The following is a 17,693-nucleotide window of genomic DNA, read 5'->3' as shown; positions in this document are numbered from 1 at the left end:
TTAACTCACACTGACGCAAGTGGTCATCCTGTTTTATGTTTAATCTGGTCACAACCAATGTAGATGCACCATCTAACCCCTCCTTGGAGACCACCATGGCTTTTGATTGTGGGGGGTGCAATTTATCATGGCCTGAATGCACCTGTGGTAATTTGCATCCCCTATTTCTCTTCTGGCGATTCACACTAGCGCAAGTGGTCATCCTGTTTTATGCTTAATCTGGTCCCAACAAATGTTGAGGCACCATCTACCCCCTCCCGGAACACCCCCATACCTTTTGATTGTGGGGGGGTGCAAGATATCATGGCCTGAATGCACCTATGGTAATTTGCATCCCCTATTTCTCTTGTGGTAATTCACACTAGCGCACGTGGTCATCCTGTTTTATGTTTACTCTGGTTCTAACCAATATAGAGGCATCCCCCTAGCCCCTCCCGGAACACCCCCATACCTTTTGATTGCGGGGGGTGCAAGATATCATGGCCTGAATGCACCTACGGTAATTTGCATCCCCTATTTCTCTTGGGGCTATTCACACTAGTGCAAGTGGTCATCCTTTTTTATGTTTAATCTGGTCCCAATCAATGTAGATGCACCATCTAACCCCTCCCTGGACACCCCCATACCTTTTGATTGTGGGGGGTGCAAGATGTCATGGCCTGAATGCACCTATGGTAGTTCGCATCCCCTACCTCCCTGGGGTTAACTCACACTAGCACACGTGGTCATCCGGCTGTATGATTAATCTGGTCCTAACCAATATAGATGCGTCTCCTAGCCCCTCCCTGGAGACCCCTATGCCTTTTGATTGTGGGGGGTGCAAGATATCATGGCCTGAATGCACCTATGGTAATTTGCATCCCCTGTTTCTCTTGGAGTAATTCACACTAGCGCAAGTGGTCATCCTGGTTTATGTTTACTCTGGTCCTAACCAATGTAGAGGCGTCCTCTAACCCCTCCCGGAACACCCCCATACCTTTCGATTGTGGGGTGTGCAAGGTATCATGGCCTGAATGCACCTACGGTAGTTTGCATCCCCTACCTCCCTGGGGTTAACTCACACTGACGCAAGTGGTCATCCTGTTTTATGTTTAATCTGGTCCCAACCAATGTAGATGCACCATCTAACCCCTCCCTGGAGACCACCATGCCTTTTGATTGTGGGGGGTGCAAGATATCATGGCCTGAATGCACCTATGGTAATTTGCATCCCCTATTTCTCTTGGGGCTATTCACACTAGCGCAAGTGGTCATCCTGTTTTATGTTTAATCTGGTCCCAACAAATGTAGAGGCACCATCTACCTTCTCCCGGAACACCCCCATACCTTTTGATTGTGGGGGGTGTAAGATATCATGGCCTGAATGCACCTATGGTAATTTGCATCCCCTATTTCTCTTGGGGTAATTCACACTAGCGCAAGTGGTCATCCTGTTTTATGTTTAATCTGGTCCCAACCAATGTAGATGCACCATCTAACCCCTCCCTGGAGACCACCATGCCTTTTGATTGTGGGGGGTGCAAGATATCATGGCCTGAATGCACCTATGGTAATTTGCATCCCCTATTTCTCTTGGGGCTTTTCACACTAGCGCAAGTGGTCATCCTGTTTTATGTTTAATCTGGTCCCAACAAATGTAGATTCACCATCTAACCCCTCCCTGGAGACCACCATGCCTTTTGATTGTGGGGGGTGCAAGATATCATGGCCTGAATGCACCTATGGTAATTTGCATCCCCTATTTCTCTTGCGGCTATTCACACTAGTGCAAGTGGTCATCCTGTTTTATGTTTAATCTGATCCCAATCAATGTAGATGCACCATCTAACCCCTCCCTGGTTACCCCCATACCTTTTGATTGTGGGGGGTGCAAGATGTCATGGCCTGAATGCACCTATGGTAGTTTGCATCCCCTACCTCCATGGGGTTAACTCACACTAGCGCACGTGGTCATCCGGCTGTATGTTTAATCTGGTCCCAATCAATGTAGAGGCATCACCTAGCCCCTCCCTGGACACCCCCATACCTTTTGATTGTGGGGGTGCAAGATGTCATGGCCTGAATGCACCTATGGTAGTTCGCATCCCCTACCTCCCTGGGGTTAACTCACACTAGCGCACGTGGTCATCCTGTTTTATGTTTAATCTGGTCCCAATCAATGTAGATGCACCATCTAACCCCTCCTTGGAGACCCCTATGCCTTTTGATTGTGGGGGGTGCAAGATATCATGGCCTGAATGCACCTGTGGTAATTTGCATCCCCTATTTCTCTTGGGGCTATTCACACTGGTGCAAGTGGTCATCCTGTTTTATGTTTACTCTGGTCCTAACCAATGTAGAGGCATCACCTAGCCCCTCCCTGGACACCCCCATACATTTTGATTGTGGGGGGTGCAAGATATCATGGCCTGAATGCACCTATGGTAATTTGCATCCCCGGCCTTCCTGTGGTTAATTTACACTGACACAAGTGGCCATCCTGTTTTGTGTTTACTCTGGTCCTAACCAATGTAGATGCACCATCTAACCCCTCCCGGAACACCCCCATACATTTTCTGTGGGGGGTGCAAGATATCATGGCCTGAATGCACCTATGGTAATTCACATCCCCTACCTCCCTGGGGTTAACTCACACTAGCGCACGTGGTCATCCTGTTTTATGTTTAATCTGGTCCCAACCAATGTAGATGCACGATCTAACCCCTCCCTGGAGACTCCCATGCCTTTTGATTGTGGGGGGTGCAAGATATCATGGCCTGAACACACCTATGGTAATTTGCATCCCCTACCGCCCTGGGGTTAACTCACACTAGTGCAAGTGGTCATCCTGTTTTATGTTTACTCTGGTCCTAACCAATGTAGAGGCATCACCTAGCCCCTCCCTGGACAACCCCATACCTTTTGATTGTGGGGGGTGCAAGATATCATGGCCTGAATGCACCTATGGTAATTCGCATCCCCTACCTCCCTGGGGTTAACTCACACTAGCGCACGTGGTCATCCTGTTTTATGTTTAAACTGGTCCCATTGTAGATGCACCATCTAACCATTCCCTGGAGACCCCCATGCCTTTTGATTGTGGGGGGTGCAAGATATCATGGCCTGAACACACCTATGGTAATTCGCATCCCCTATTTCTCTTGGAGTAATTCACACTAGCGCAAGTGGTCATCCTGTTTTATGTTTACTCTGGTCCTAACCAATGTAGAGGCGTCCCCGTGCCCCTCCCGGAACACCCCCATACCTTTTGATTGTGGGGGGTGCAAGATATCATGGCCTGAATGCACCTATGGTAATTCGCATCCCCTACCTCGCTGGGGTTAACTCACACTGACGCAAGTGGTCATCCTGTTTTATGTTTAATCTGGTCCCAACCAATGTAGAGGCACCATCTACCCCCTCCCGGAACACCCCCATACCTTTTGATTGTGGGGGTGCAAGATATCATGGCCTGAACACACCTATGGTAATTCGCATCCCCTACCTCCCTGCGGAAAACTCACACTGACACAAGTGGTCATCCTGTTTTATGTTTAATCTGTTCCCAATCAATGTAGATGCACAATCTTACCCCTCCCTGGACGCCTGGATACCTTTTGATAGTGGGGCTGCAAGATATCATGGCCCAAACACACCTATTGCAAATTTAATTCTAGCCGCCGCTCCCCACAGGAAACCCTGTGATCTTCCGGCCAATGGCGGACGATGACGGATCGTCCGAAACTCTGGAGACAAACTAGTTTGGATCTTTTTCAACCATCCGCACCGCTACCACGTGAGCATATGGCTCTTTAGTAACGTGCATGCAATGGATGGGGTTGCAGAATAATTCTGAGTCCAAATAATGGAACCAACTCGGGAAGATGGCAAAGGTACTGTTTTATTAACAATTATCCAAAACAGGGAGGTTACAACGGACATCAACGGACGTTCGCTCAGGCTCTTGACGATTTTCTCATAAAAACATCCTTATATGCAAAGAATACGTCAGACGTGATGTCATACTGCATGGCAAATAATAGGAAACCTATCAAAGGCTGTGATAGGCTTAAGAGGAACAACTAAGTATACATTGCATAGGGACTAGGATTGGGATTTGCTGCCCACTCTCAGGTGGAATACGTATGCCTACCTATTAAAACTTGTAAAGTACACAGTTTATCATTGGTCTTCAAACTATAAGGCCCTTCACTATATGGCCCTCTACAATTGGTTGGCATACTCGTGCCATGTCTGGAACATTCGGTTCACTTATCAGCACGTAAACTCAAACCCAGGTGCCAGGAGGTGGACTGGACATTACCTCCCCACCCAATTAGCCCAGCATCTCTCATCAACCATGGCTTCTGCCATGAAGATTGTTTTAGAAATTGGCCTTGCAAAGTATCCTTGTCTGTGGGAATATATGCAAGTGCAGGCTCTCACTATCGTTGTTCTAGGACTCCAAGCTGAACTCTATTTCCATCCTAGGCTCACATTACAGGAGTCCATGAATTGGCCCATTTTGCAGCAGCCAACATGACCTCTGACCCTTTCAGTACAACTCACACAAAGGGAAGTGATGTATGTGTTATTATTGTGTTACAATGCAATAATACTATTATGTCCGTGGCACTAAATCATAGATATGTACTGTGAATCATTTAAAATTCCAATCCGAAGCATATGTGATTGTGCACTTCTAACAGGCAGGGCACCTGGGTAATTGGCGTGCAGGCCAATGGTGATATGTGGGTGGGAGCATATCTATTCTCTGTCTTTGCATCAGGTGGTGTGGGTTTTCTTGACTGTGTTTGTGCTTCTTTTTGTCACTTTGGTTGGGTGCATTCTGGTACAAGTAGTGATTTTCGTATTGGTGTACGGAATGGATGTTGTTACGCATGCACTGGATCATTTTCTTCAATTGAGACACACCTGTAAAGCCCTTGCACTCACGCATGCTATTACTGTGTTGCACCTTGATTTCCCCCTCTACACTTGCACGTTCAATGCATTCACTAGCAATAGTAGGTTTGTCTCCCCTTACCTTTTTTTATCATTACTTGTTGTACTATTGTAGCAATTATTGATCCTTGCTCTAATTCATGGTCTACCTTCCCCTTTACCCACCCTGTCTGCCCTCTGTGCGCTTTCAGGGTGTTTTGCTAATTGCATGAGCACAGAATATTTGAACAAATAAAGGAATGCATACACTGCGCACAGCCACTGCTGATCAGTGTTATACATGCCCATAATTCAACAGTGCACATGCCCTTGTAGTTACATTCACCCAGCATCCAGTTACACAGTCCACTGTGACGTGCCATGTACCCAGGCAGCGTGGAGTTGCGCAGCACCGTGGAGTCATGGGTTGAACCAGGACATCTGGCACAGCAGTGGGTGATGAGGTGGCGGCCATCACACACCATCTGCATGTTCAGTGAGTGATAGTTTTCTGTTCCGGTACACTACCTCAACAGCATGCCTGGCCACCAGCTCCACATGTGTTCCGTCCAATACACCTATGATATAATATGGGATTTATAACGCACCTATACACAAGTGTTTCAAGGCGCGATGAGACAAGGGAGGGGAAACAAAGGGAAAACAAAGACAATGTCTTACTAGGCCAGGTGACATTGAGATTGCGCAAGTGCAGGGGAGGGGGGAAAGGGAAAAGTGCGGGGGAGGAGGTGGCTGTGCAATACATAGGATCAACAGTAAAAAATAAATTAAATTTAAAAAAAAGGTAAAAGTGCAGCCAGCTTGTGGCAAGTGCAGGGGTAAGTGCACACACCAAGTGTTAAGAGCTTGTCTGTAGGGATACAGAAACAGCCACCCAAGTGCAGCTGTTGCCTGGGAGGCAGTGCAGGTGTGCAACTGGTGGGGGAGGGTACCTGGGCCCGAGATGAGAGGGTAGCCAGGTGACCAATGCAGTTTCAGTCAGGAGTTCAGCAAGGGAAAGGGGGAGAAAAGAATCAAAGAGGAAGGTCTTGAGGTCCTTCCGGAACCAGAGATCGTTCTCCTCAAGTTTCAAGGAGGCTGTTCCAGAGGGAAGCCCCAGCCGAAAAAAGAGATTTACCACAAACTCGTTGCTTGGAGAAGCGACTGACCCTGAGGGAGTTCGAGGCGGGTGAGCGAAGAGCTCGACAAGGAAGATATTTAGGAAGAGAGAGTTGAAGGTATTGAGGCCCCAAGCCTCAGAATGCCTTGTGGACAATGCAGAGGGTTTTCAACTTAATCCTCGCAGCCACTGGGAGCCATTGCAGAGATTTCAGTCCTGGAGAGATACGATCCCTGGGCTTGATGCCAAAAAACAAGTCTTGCAGTCCTGTTCTGGATGAGTTGCAGAGGGCGCAGAGTAGAAGCAGGCAGATTAAGAAAGAGGCAGTAGTGCAGCCTAGAGAGAACCAGAGCTCTAGAGACAGTGAACTTCTGGAGGAAGGAGAGGAAAGGAAGAATACCTCTGAGGCGGTGCAGCTGGTAGTATGACTTCTTAGAGATGTCAGAGATGTCAGGAGAGAAGGAGAGTGGGGAGTCGAAGATGACCCCGAGATTTTTAGCCTCACAGGTGGGAGCAGAAAGAGGGCCAAGAGAGGCTGGCCAGAGAGCGACAGTAAAGGAGGGAGTAGGTGTGCCGATGAGGAGAATCTCCGTTTTACTGCCATTAAGGCAGATGTCGTTGGCGACAGACCACACCTGGATAGCAGACAGACAGTCAGAGATGAGAAAGGGAGAAGAGGTGGCAGAAGGGAGCCTGAAATGAGTGTCATCCACACAACACTGAAAGTTCGGGCAGAGAGCAGCAATGCGGTGGGCAAGAAGTGCCAGGTATTAATTGAACAGCCAGGGAGAGAGGTTAGACCCCTGGGGAACACCACAGGTAGAGATAGAGGAGAGCAAGGATCCTAGTTAGACCTAGGAGTGTCGATCGGAGAGGAAAGAGGTCAGCCAAGCCAGGGCCTGATCAGTGATCACGGAGACAGTTGAGCAGGATGGCATGGTTGACCATGTCAAAGGCAGAAGAGAGATCCAGTCATGCCTGCAAGGCCTGGAAGGCAATTTTAGTGGCATTGACCTGGTCAGCAGTCCTGAGTAGGATGATGTGGTCTCCAACCTGAAACAGGACACGCGAAAAACAGGGTTGCAATATCCCATGCAGTTCACCCACAGTGTGTTGGTATGTGCCTGTGGCTATGAAGTGTAGCACAGACACTAACTTGAGCAAGTGGGGGGTATGGCTGTACGGATATGTTTGTGTTCCTGTCCTTTTTGTTGTTCCTCTTCTTCCAGGAAAGGTTTAAGTGCCTTGCCTTTTTTTTCCTTCATAACTCTTTTTCCTTAATCCCTTCTACCTCATATTCAGTTCTTTTTGACCTTGGAATAGTTGTTTAATGTGGTGAGAATTTCTGTGTTGATTTCTTTCTAAAATGTGAAACTGGTTTAGTCACTGTATGGATTAGCAAAGTTGGGTGGCATGGTTGATGTTTCGAGAGGTTTTTTTCTTTTGATCTTTGCTGTCTTTAAAGGTGGGTAAGAGCCAAAGGTGAAATTCTCTATTTCTGTAGCAGACCGTGAACCAATAATAAGATTCTATCCAAAATAAAAAAAGATGCGTATTGGTACAAATTTACAACCATTTGCTACTTAAATATCCATTGTGAAACATGTTTAAAAGTTATGGAGGCGGGTGTGGCTTAGGAGGCCCACACACGGATGCCTCCTTAACAGTCTCCGGACATCGCCGGGCCTTCAGTGTTAATGGCGCCGTCATAAGTGTCGCCAGAGCCTAGAAATCCTCACTCTGGCTAGGTGAGGCCTCGAGGCATGCAGGGACCGAGTTTCGGCACCCGAAGCCCTCGCTGGACAGGGTTTGGAATCCTGGAATCAGCGGAGCGGGGACCGCACCAACTCCAACATGGCGCCTGCAACCCTTGCTCGCCATAAACTGTGCAGCTGACCCTCTTCTCCAGGGTAGAGATGCGTGGGTCTGGGACTGTAACTTGCACTAAGCTGTCTGACCCGAGCTTTTCCTTTGGGGTACCTGTTGTTTTTTCTCTGCATCTTTCTCCGCTCTTCCTTTGGGTGCTGCCTTGAATTACATGCTTTCTGCCCAGCTGGTGAGTGCTCTGGCAGTTGGAGGCTTCCCGCGAGGACTTGCCAGATGCCTGACTCATTGCTTGATGCATACGGAGCATCTCCTTGAGGGCTTTGGTTGGTCCTAGGTGTGTGGTGCCTGGCTGTGCGGTGACTCTTACTACATGGGTGATAGTGGTATCTGTTGGAGTCCCTGTGCATGGATTACATGCTGCCTTATCTCTCTTCACGAGCATTGTAGTTAAGAGCCCTCAGTCCCTGTGCACAGATCACATACTGCCTGATCTTTCTTTATTGGTGCTGGGCTACCTGCGGTCCCTGGATTTGTTACCTGGAGGCTGTGATGGCAAAGAGGGGAAATACCCCTACAGATGGTGATATTGCGTGCTTGGTACATGCCTGTGAAGGACCTAAGAAGATTGACAACGCTGTCCTGCTGGTGCAGTGTCCCCAGGAGAGGGGAGAGGACATGGCTCTACCAGCTAAACCGGATCTGGCTAACCTGCTGAGGGAACTGAAGCGGGCACTCCAAAACAGTGTTGCCGAGCTCTCCTCTAAAGTTGTGACAATTGACAAACGCGTGACGGAGGCAGTACAGTGTATTAGGGACATTGAGGACTCTTTGTGAGCAAACCTTGGAGTCTTTCGATGCTTCCCAATGCCTTCCGAGGTGTGAGGCCCTGGAACACATGCAGGAGGACATTGACAATCATTCACGACGTAACAATGTCAGGCTACGAAGCATACCTAGATCTGTAAGTGACTGCACCCTCTTCCGGTCTCCTCTCTGACTGTCTGAGGATGCCAAGGTGGAACTGAACCATACCCATAGTCTTTGAGGGTCTCTCTGGGATGGATCAAGCCAGTTACCTGATGTTCTCAGTAGAGTTAATTTCCTCACATTTAAGCAGCGCATCATGGAAGCAGCACGTGCAGACCAGTCTTCACTTTTCGGGGTACCGACCTTCAGATATCCCAGGATCTGGCGACTTTCACAATCCAGAGGAGCAGGATGCTTTGTCCACTTACTGTGTGGCTCAGGGAGGATGGTATTCATTTCAGATGGGGCTTCTCCACTGCTCTGTTCTTCACTTTGGAGGGGAAACAGTGGTCAATAACATCACATCAGGATGCGTAGGATTTACTGTCATCATGGCCATCTGGCCCTCATGAGGTTGGGTCCCTAAGCTACAGAGGGGATTGTGGTCAAGAGCTGGTAAGGCGCGAAACCCTGGTGGCCACTCAGGAGTAAAATGAAGGTGATTGGCCCCACGCAGGTGAAGTAGTTCTGGATGCTTTTTTTTTTTTTTACTTATCTCTATAGGTTCTGGTTGAAATTAAAATGGATATTTTATTTCTATCGCGCTCATACACAAGTGTTTCAGAGCGCGACAAGGCAAGGGAAGGGGAACGGAGGAGAAAGAAAAACAACGATCTTACTAGGCCCAGTGACATTGAGAACGAGCAAGTGCATGCTAGAGGGGGAGAGGGAGAAATGCATGGAAGGGGGATCAAAAGGAGAGTGCGGAGCAAGGAGGAAAAAAACATAAATAATAATAAATAAATTAATAAATAAAAAGGCAACAAACAGAGTGCAGCCAGCAAGTGGCAGTGCTGGGTTTAAGGCAGCAGGCTGGGTAGGTCTGATAAGTGCAGGAAGAACAAAACAAAGGGGTAGGGGCTGTGTGGGTACAGATACAGACCCCAGTGCAAGGGGTGGCTCGGAGGCAGTGCATGCGGGTGGCAAGAGGAGCAGGTACCTGGGCCCGGAGGAAAGAGGGTGGCCAGGTGCATGGTGCCGAGGGAGAGTAGAATCAGCAGGGGAGAGTGGGGGTAAAGGCAGAAGCAAAGAGGAAGGTCTTGAGGTGCTTCCGGAACCGGAGATGGTTCTCCACAAGTTTCCTCAAGATGGTTCTCCTCACTTTAACTGTTTGGACGATCTAGACTCTGTGAGCGGATGGACTTGGCGATGGCATGAATATTCTCTCTATTGATTTGCAACTGTGTTTTGGTCTGGCGACAGCAGGCAATAGCCCCGGTCTGTGATAATAGCTCCTTTTGTGAGCCGTTTTTATTTTTATACGAGTCTTTCTTGTTGGTGGGTCTGGGTTGGGCTTTTTTGGAAGGGTTCTCGTAAATGTTGAGGTAAAATTGGATGCGCGATGGTAAGAGTCGTGATCAGTTCACTACTTGTAGAGTGTGACACCTGCTTAGTTTAAGCTTATCTCTTATTTCCACTTAGCACTGAGGTCGTGTTAGCGGACTCCCCGTTGGGCCAGAGTTAAAGAACTTGCTCTTAATGTGCACAGATTGAGCTCCCCCTTAAATCTGTGTTGCAGAGATTGAGGGACCAGGAATGTTCCATAGCCTTGTTACAGGAGACGCACCTCTATTTTCGTAGACTGCGCAATAGACACTTTGCTAAACAATATCTTGCCTATTTCAGTACTAATAAAGGTGAAACAGGGATCTTTGTTGAGTTGGGAGAGAAGAATGACCCGGGGGGGTCGGTTTATAGGGGTCAAGGGCTTGTTAGGCGGTCATCTTTTTACTGTCATATCTCTTTATTCCGCCAGTGAGAAGCAGGGTGGATTCCTGGTGGACTTTCTGTCGGAAAGGACTGCTTTTGCAGATGGACAAGTGATCTTGGTGGTGGGGGTAAGGGGATTATAATGTAGTACCTGACCCCATGATTAATCACACCCACCCTCTGCTACAGACTTTAAACTGGCCCAGTCTTTAATTAAAGTTCTGAGGGAAATGAATCTGGTTTACTTGTGGAGGCTATTGCACAAGGGAGAACTTGACAACACACATTTTACACGCATATAGGACTTTCTCAAGGATCAATCTCTGGCTCATATCTCCCTTTCTCCAGCATGGGGTCTGGCATGGATTCACATGCTCGTGAATATTCCCCGTTGTTAGGCCGGGAATCCTCGGTAAAAGAATAAACTGTTTGACTTGCACTTACAAACTGTCTTTCTTCTATACACCAAACACTGAGCTCCGGGTCATACTGTCCCCAGCCAATGACTGCCCTCTCCCTAAGCCCCTCCACTGGCAGCCATCTTCACATTTTTACCGCATGTTCAAGTGTTGGGAGTCCTCGTGTTGTGCTCAGAGAGCTTTTCTACGTTTTTGCGCTTTTTCGATAAAAAGTTTCTATTTTTGTCAAATAGAGCCTGTGTGTTCTTTCGTTCCTTTGACCGGCAAGTAGGGATCCGTTTGTCGGCGTCTTTCAACGCCCCTTAAGGGCAAGAATTTCATGAAAGAGTTTCATGGAAGATTCCAGAACGCCAATGGGCCTACATCGCACTCCGGACCATGTCGGAGGAGAAGACAGAGGGAGGCTCCCTCTTCAAGCTCTGCTCCAGCTGCGGATTGAGGAACTTGTTTGTGGAGGACAAACACTCTCAGTACCTCTACTGTCTCCATCCGGACCACAGCGAAGCATATTGTGAAATCTGCCTTGGGTTCTCCAAGCGAACTATCAAGGACAGTCACAGTAGGTTGGTGGCATGGCTTAACGCCAAGGCCTCTATCCTGTGCAGCAAGCAGGGGCATGCCTTACACAGGACCGGCCAGTCCAAAGAGCTGGCGTCTAAGTCCTTTGAGGGTGCTCGATCCACGGGGGCCCAAGACAAGGCCAAGTACCGCAAGTTTGTTTCTGTCTGGGTTTCCGCACAAGTGGGTCCCACGATACGCAGCGCACGTTCATCTTCGCCATCTGCCTCCATCGCCAGTCATCGCTCCAGCTCCTCCTCGAAGAGGAAATCGGTTAACCCAGGGAAGCTGCGGGAAAAGCCGGAGAAGACCAAGGCGCAAGGAAAGGTGTCCGACCTGCCCCTGAAGGCCCAGGTGGTCCAGACTAAGTCATCCTTGAGGATCGAGCTGGTGGCGGCCGCCCTCTCGAAGGCAAAAGGGGCTGACCTGGTCCAGCGAGTGTGAAAAGATCTCCACCGACCGATGGGTGCTGGACGCTCCCACCCACGGACACTCTCTAGAGTTCCAGCAGAAGTGTCCGCGGATACCACTTGTGGCCCGGCAGGAGCAGCACATCCCTCCGCTCCTGCGGGAAGTACGGGCCATGTTAAAAAAGGGGGCTATAGAGCTGGTTCCAATGTGACTGCGGGCTCCGCAGTCTACTGCAGATACTTCTTGGTGAAGAAGACTGGAGGCTGGAGGCCCATTCTAGACTTGCGGCGCCTTAACAAATACCTCAAGTTCCAAAAATTCATGATGGTCATGTTGCAGCACGTGCTTGGCCAAATGGAGGAAGAGGACTTCTTGTCGTCGCTGGATCTGGAGGATGCATACTTCCACATCCCCATTCACGAGAAGCATCGGAAGGTCCTGTGCTTCGTAGTATAGGGAAGGCACTACCAGTTCAAGGCCCTTCCCTTCAGACTGAATTCGGCACCCAGGGTGTTCACAAAAGTGCATGGCACCAGTGGCGGCCCATCTGCGCCTACAAGGGATACATGTGTACACGTACCTTGATGACTGACTCATCCGCGCCAAGTCCAGGGAAGTAGCAGTTCAACACACGGAGAGGACCGTCCAACTGCTGACAGATCTGGGGTTCTCCATCAACTATCCAAAATCCTGCTTGATACTATCGCAGAACGTGCTATTTCTGGGGGCCAGGCTCAACTTGGTCTCCTGCCTGACCGCCCCCTTGGAAGAGAGGATAGTGGCCATGCTGGGCAAGGTGCAATGGCTGTTGACACTGAAGACTGCCACGGTGCGGACCATCAAGTCAGATGGGGCATGCTTGTATTCAGTGTTCTCCAAATAAAACTATAAAAATTCTCTTTGGTTCTCGACCTCCTGGCCCAGCACAGGCTTTCCTGGAGAAATTAGAATTATGTCTGGCAGACACAGGGAATAAGCATGACAAGCTGTTATGTTTGGGGGACTTCAATATATGGGCTGAGGAGGTGACATCTGGGGATGGGAGAGAATTAAAGGAGACCCTAGAAGCCCATGCTTTGGAACTTCTAGCATCATCCCCCTCACATTGCCAGGACCATTGTCTTGATGTTCTGCTATATCGAGGGAAGATAATTTGTTATGTTGAGACAATCGCAATATCATGGACAGACCACTATGCCATAGTATTTGAAATGAGAATGCATAAGAAAACTCTGGAAGTGCACACGGAAAATTGGATGGGGGAGTTCCGCAAGCTGAAAGATTTATTGAAAATCTCAGGGGAAACTCTGAAACATGCTTTGGAACAGATTGAAGAGGCTCTTCCATGTGAGGAGTTCTTCAATAAAGGCATGTAAATCATGGCTATTCTATGTAATGCACAGGCCCCTCTCCAACAAAACAAAGCCATGTAACCCCTGGTTTTCGCCAGATTTGGCCAAGAAAAGGGTACAGGTGAGATCTTTAGAGAAAAAAATGGAGAAGACATCGTACAGAGGGCATTTTAGAACAGGTCAAGAGCGCCTGAAGAGAATATGGAAAAGTCATTTTTGATGCCAAAGCTAAATTTATAACGGGGAAAATTGACAAAGTCATGAACAGGCCACGGGAATTGTACGCTGCTATTTCCCAGTTAGCAAATCCTGGGTGTGCGTCAGCAGCACCTGAATCGTCACAAGCACAGGCGGATGCTTTTAATAATTACTTTATAAATAAAATAGAGCTAATACAAGGAAAGATTATGGAAATTAAACCATTACATCCCCAAGAGGATCTGGAAGTAACAGAAGAGATTAGCCCAGAATGCATATCTCATGATGAAGACACTGGGGCGGATCAGAAGCTATTTATGCTTACGAAAGTATCTGAGGAAAGGGTCTGCACCTTGCTCTCTGCGTTGAAGGCTACTAATGATGTACTCTTCGTTATTCTATCTTCAGTAGCTAAACTAATAGCTCCAGATATTACCCCATTTATCACAAAATTTGTTAACAAATCTCTTACATCAGGGGTAGTACCGATGATTCTGAAGAAATCTGTGGTCACGCCACTGCTAAAAAAAACTAATTTAGACCCTAAGAATTTCCAGAATTACAGGCCAATGGCAGGATTGTCATGGCCATCGAAAATTCTGGAAAACATTGTGACAGCTCAGCTGCAGGAACATCTGGATCAGGAGAATCTGCAATCCACTGCAATCCGGCATCCGACCAGGTTTTGGGATGGAGATGGCGTTGCTGACGGTCTGGGACTATCTATTGGAGACGGCGGATCAGGGGGGCGTGTCCCTGTTGGTCATGTTGGACCTGTCCGCCGTCTTTGATACGGTTGTCCATGGGACCCTGCTGAAACGTCTGAGAGAAGTGGGTGGAGTAGGGAAACAAGCTCTTCAATGGTTTGAATCTTTTCTCTCTAGAAGAGAACAAAGAGTAGGATTTGGAGATTTCTTGTTAGATTCAGGATTACAAAGCTGTGGAGTCCCGCAGGGATCGTCCCTTGTCACAGGTTTCCCCCTTTCTCACCTGCTTTCGCTGCTTGATGGAATCCAGAGGAGTTTTCTTCCGTACGGATCGGGTCTTGTACAAGCCTGCTCTGCCGTCTTCGGCTTCCAGTGTTCGTTCAGCTTTAACGTCCGGGAAAAAATGAGGAAACTCCAGGAAGACCAGGAAAGGAGAAGTGCACTCGAAGGCGGGTGCACGGAATCCGGGAAGAAGGCTAAATAGGAGGAGGGAGGATAGAAGGGAAAGCGGAGGGTCCAGGAATCGGGAAACTACAGAATTCCGCAATGCGAACTTCGGAGCACACGTCTAGCCACAGCAACAGTAGCGTTGAGACGCGCGGGCCGCGGGGGCATGGCCATTTTATAGAACATGCTGCCTCGGACGTAAAGACTGGTAGGCAGCATTCTGTGTGTACGGCCATGGGCTTACACAGAGTGTAAGCCCCGACGCGTCAAGGACCAGGAGGTCCAGAAGGGTCATGTCTGATGGTTCATGACATCCCTCTCCCCACTGCTTTTTAATTTATATGTTAAACTACTCATGGACATTCTGAGGAAGCACGGCATACAGTTTCACTCATACGCAGGTGTTCTTGAGGATACAGAATCTAGAGGAGATGTACGAAATAGTTGACCGGTGCCTACAAGAAATACAGGCTTGGATGTGTGCGATCCAGCTACTGCTGAATGTCAGCAAAACAGAAGTGACTCTATTCGCTTCAAAGCACAATCTGCAGAGGGAGCATTTACACTCCCTATGTTTCCTGGGGACACAGCTGAATTTCTCCAAGAAAATAAAAAATGTAGGCTGTGTCTGGGAGGATAACATGGGAAGTGGAGCTCAAGTTAGTGCGGGCAGTGTTCTGGGTCCTCTAGTCATTCCTTCTGTCACTCAAGGGCAAGGTGGTGAGGGTCTTCACGCACAATACCACCACGATGTTCTACATCAGGAAGCAAGGAGGTACCAGATACCCGGCACACTCCAGAGAGGCGCAGGACTTGTTGCACTGGGCCGTCAGCCAAGAGATGTTCCTCATTCCTTTTCACCTGGCTGGAGTCAAGAACACCATCACCGACTCCCTCAGCAGGGAGCTGCGCTCTTGCCACAAGTGGGAACTTCGACATGATCAAGTGAACAACCTCTTCCTCAAATGAGGCAGACCCCAGATCAATCTGTTTGCGACAGCGATGAATTCCAAATGCCAGAGATTCGCCAGAAGGTTCCACCAGCCGAGGAGCATGGGGGACGCGTTTTCCTTTCTGTGGGAAGGCCTGTCCTGCCGGAATTCCCCTTCCCCGTTGCCTCTCCTGCTGCGAGTCATCAATCAACTCAAACGGTGGCGATGCAAGATGATCCTCATCACCCCGGCGTGGCTGAGTCAGATTTGGTACCCGGATCTTCTCAGCCTGTCAGTGTTACCCCCAGTCAAGCTGGTGGTGGTTTGGATCTGCTCGCCAGAGAAGGAAGCGCAGTCCTACATCACGACACAGGATCGCTGAACCTGAAGGCTTGGCTCCTGCAGCCTTAGGGTTTGGAGTGTATGAGCTGCCGGCGGACTGCAGGGAGGTCCTTACCAGAGCCAGAGCATCGTCGACTCTTCATTGCTAAGGGCACAAGTGCAAACATTTTGCAACGTGGTGCCGGACGCAGAAGACCAACCCTCTGAATATCTCAGCTCCGCAGATTCTTCCGTACTTGTACTTGGTCAGGGCAGGGCAGACGCACGCCTCTATCAAGGTGCTTCTGGCGGCTATCTCCCGCTACACCAGGTCTCCAGGACGGTCTTCTCTTTGGTCCCACCGTCTAGTCAAGGAGTTCCTCAAATGACTGTTTTGACCATTACCGCCGGAGAAGGCCCCTACCCCGGCGTATGAACTCAACGTGGTGCTGACGAGGATCATGGGGACTCCCTTCAAGCATATGCATCAGGCCCCTCTCAAGTTCCTTTCGTGGAAGACAGCTTTTCTCGTGGCCATCACCTCTGCCAGGAGGGTAGGTGAGATCCAGGTCCTTTCCTGCGAACAGCCTTAGCTGACTTTTCACAACACAACGGTGGTGCTGCGGATGCACCCCTCCTTCATGCCAAAGGTTCTGTCGGAATTCCACCTCAACAAGCCTTTGGTGGTGCCTGTGTTTTTTCCAAAACCTTTGTCGCCGGCTAAAAGGACTTTGCACTGGCTGGATGTGGCTTGTGCGCTGAAGTTCTATGTGGCATGCACAAAGTGTTTCCGGAAGACATCTCAACCATTCATGAACTTTGGTCCTGTGAACCATGGGAAGGCCTTGTCCAAGGCTTCCATCTCCAGGTGTCTCTCCGGCTGCATCACACACTGTCACTGGTTTTCAAACCAACGCTGCCCGGCCGTCCGAGAGCCCATTCTACCAGAGCGATCGCTGCGACGACGCCGTTCCTGTCTGTTGAGCCCCTGCTGGACATCTGCAGGGCTGCTACGTGGAGGTCCGCGCACACCTTTACAAGATTCTACTGCGTCCACAGGGATTCCAGAGAGGAGTCCAGGGTTGGCCAAGCAGTGCTACGCAACCTGTTTGCTTGAAGGTGAGCCTGTTCCAGAGGGAAGAGTATTTGCTTCTGTTGAGCCTTGCCACCTCCTGTGGTTGTGTAATGTTGTACTGCTATGTATTCTTTATTCATGAGCATGTGAATCCATGCCAGACCCCATGCTGGAGAAGAAACAAGTTGCTTACCTGAAACTATTGTTCTCCAGCATGGGTCTGGCATGGATTCACATGCAAACCCTCCCTCCTGCCCCTCTGTGGCTCATCTTGGTCATACTGCCACTTTATGGGCTATTAAATCTGGAGATGGCTGCCAGAGGAGGGGCTTAGGGAGAAGGGCAGTCATTGGCTGGGGGCAGTATGACCCAGAGCTCAGTGATTGGTTTATCGGAGAAAGACAGTTTGTAAGTGAAAGTGAAACTGTTTTTTCTTTTAGTTCCCGGCCTGACGACAGGGAATATTCATGAGCATGTGAATCCATGCCAGACCCATTCTGGAGAACAATAGTTACAGGTAAGTAACTTGTTCCTTCTGATTCCGTTTGTATCAGAGGTACTCATTGATACCCATGTACTCTCAGATCATGCAGCAGTTGAGTGTACACTTTCAGTTGATAGGTTGTCCCCCGTTAGCAGGCCCCCATGGAAGCTGCACGACCCGGCC

The sequence above is a fragment of the Ambystoma mexicanum genome, chromosome 1p, assembly GCF_040938575.1.
Source record: "Ambystoma mexicanum isolate Mex_15411 chromosome 1p, UKY_AmexF1_1, whole genome shotgun sequence".
Taxonomy (NCBI): Eukaryota; Metazoa; Chordata; class Amphibia; order Caudata; family Ambystomatidae; genus Ambystoma; species Ambystoma mexicanum.
Note: the sequence above shows the minus strand (reverse complement) of the source record.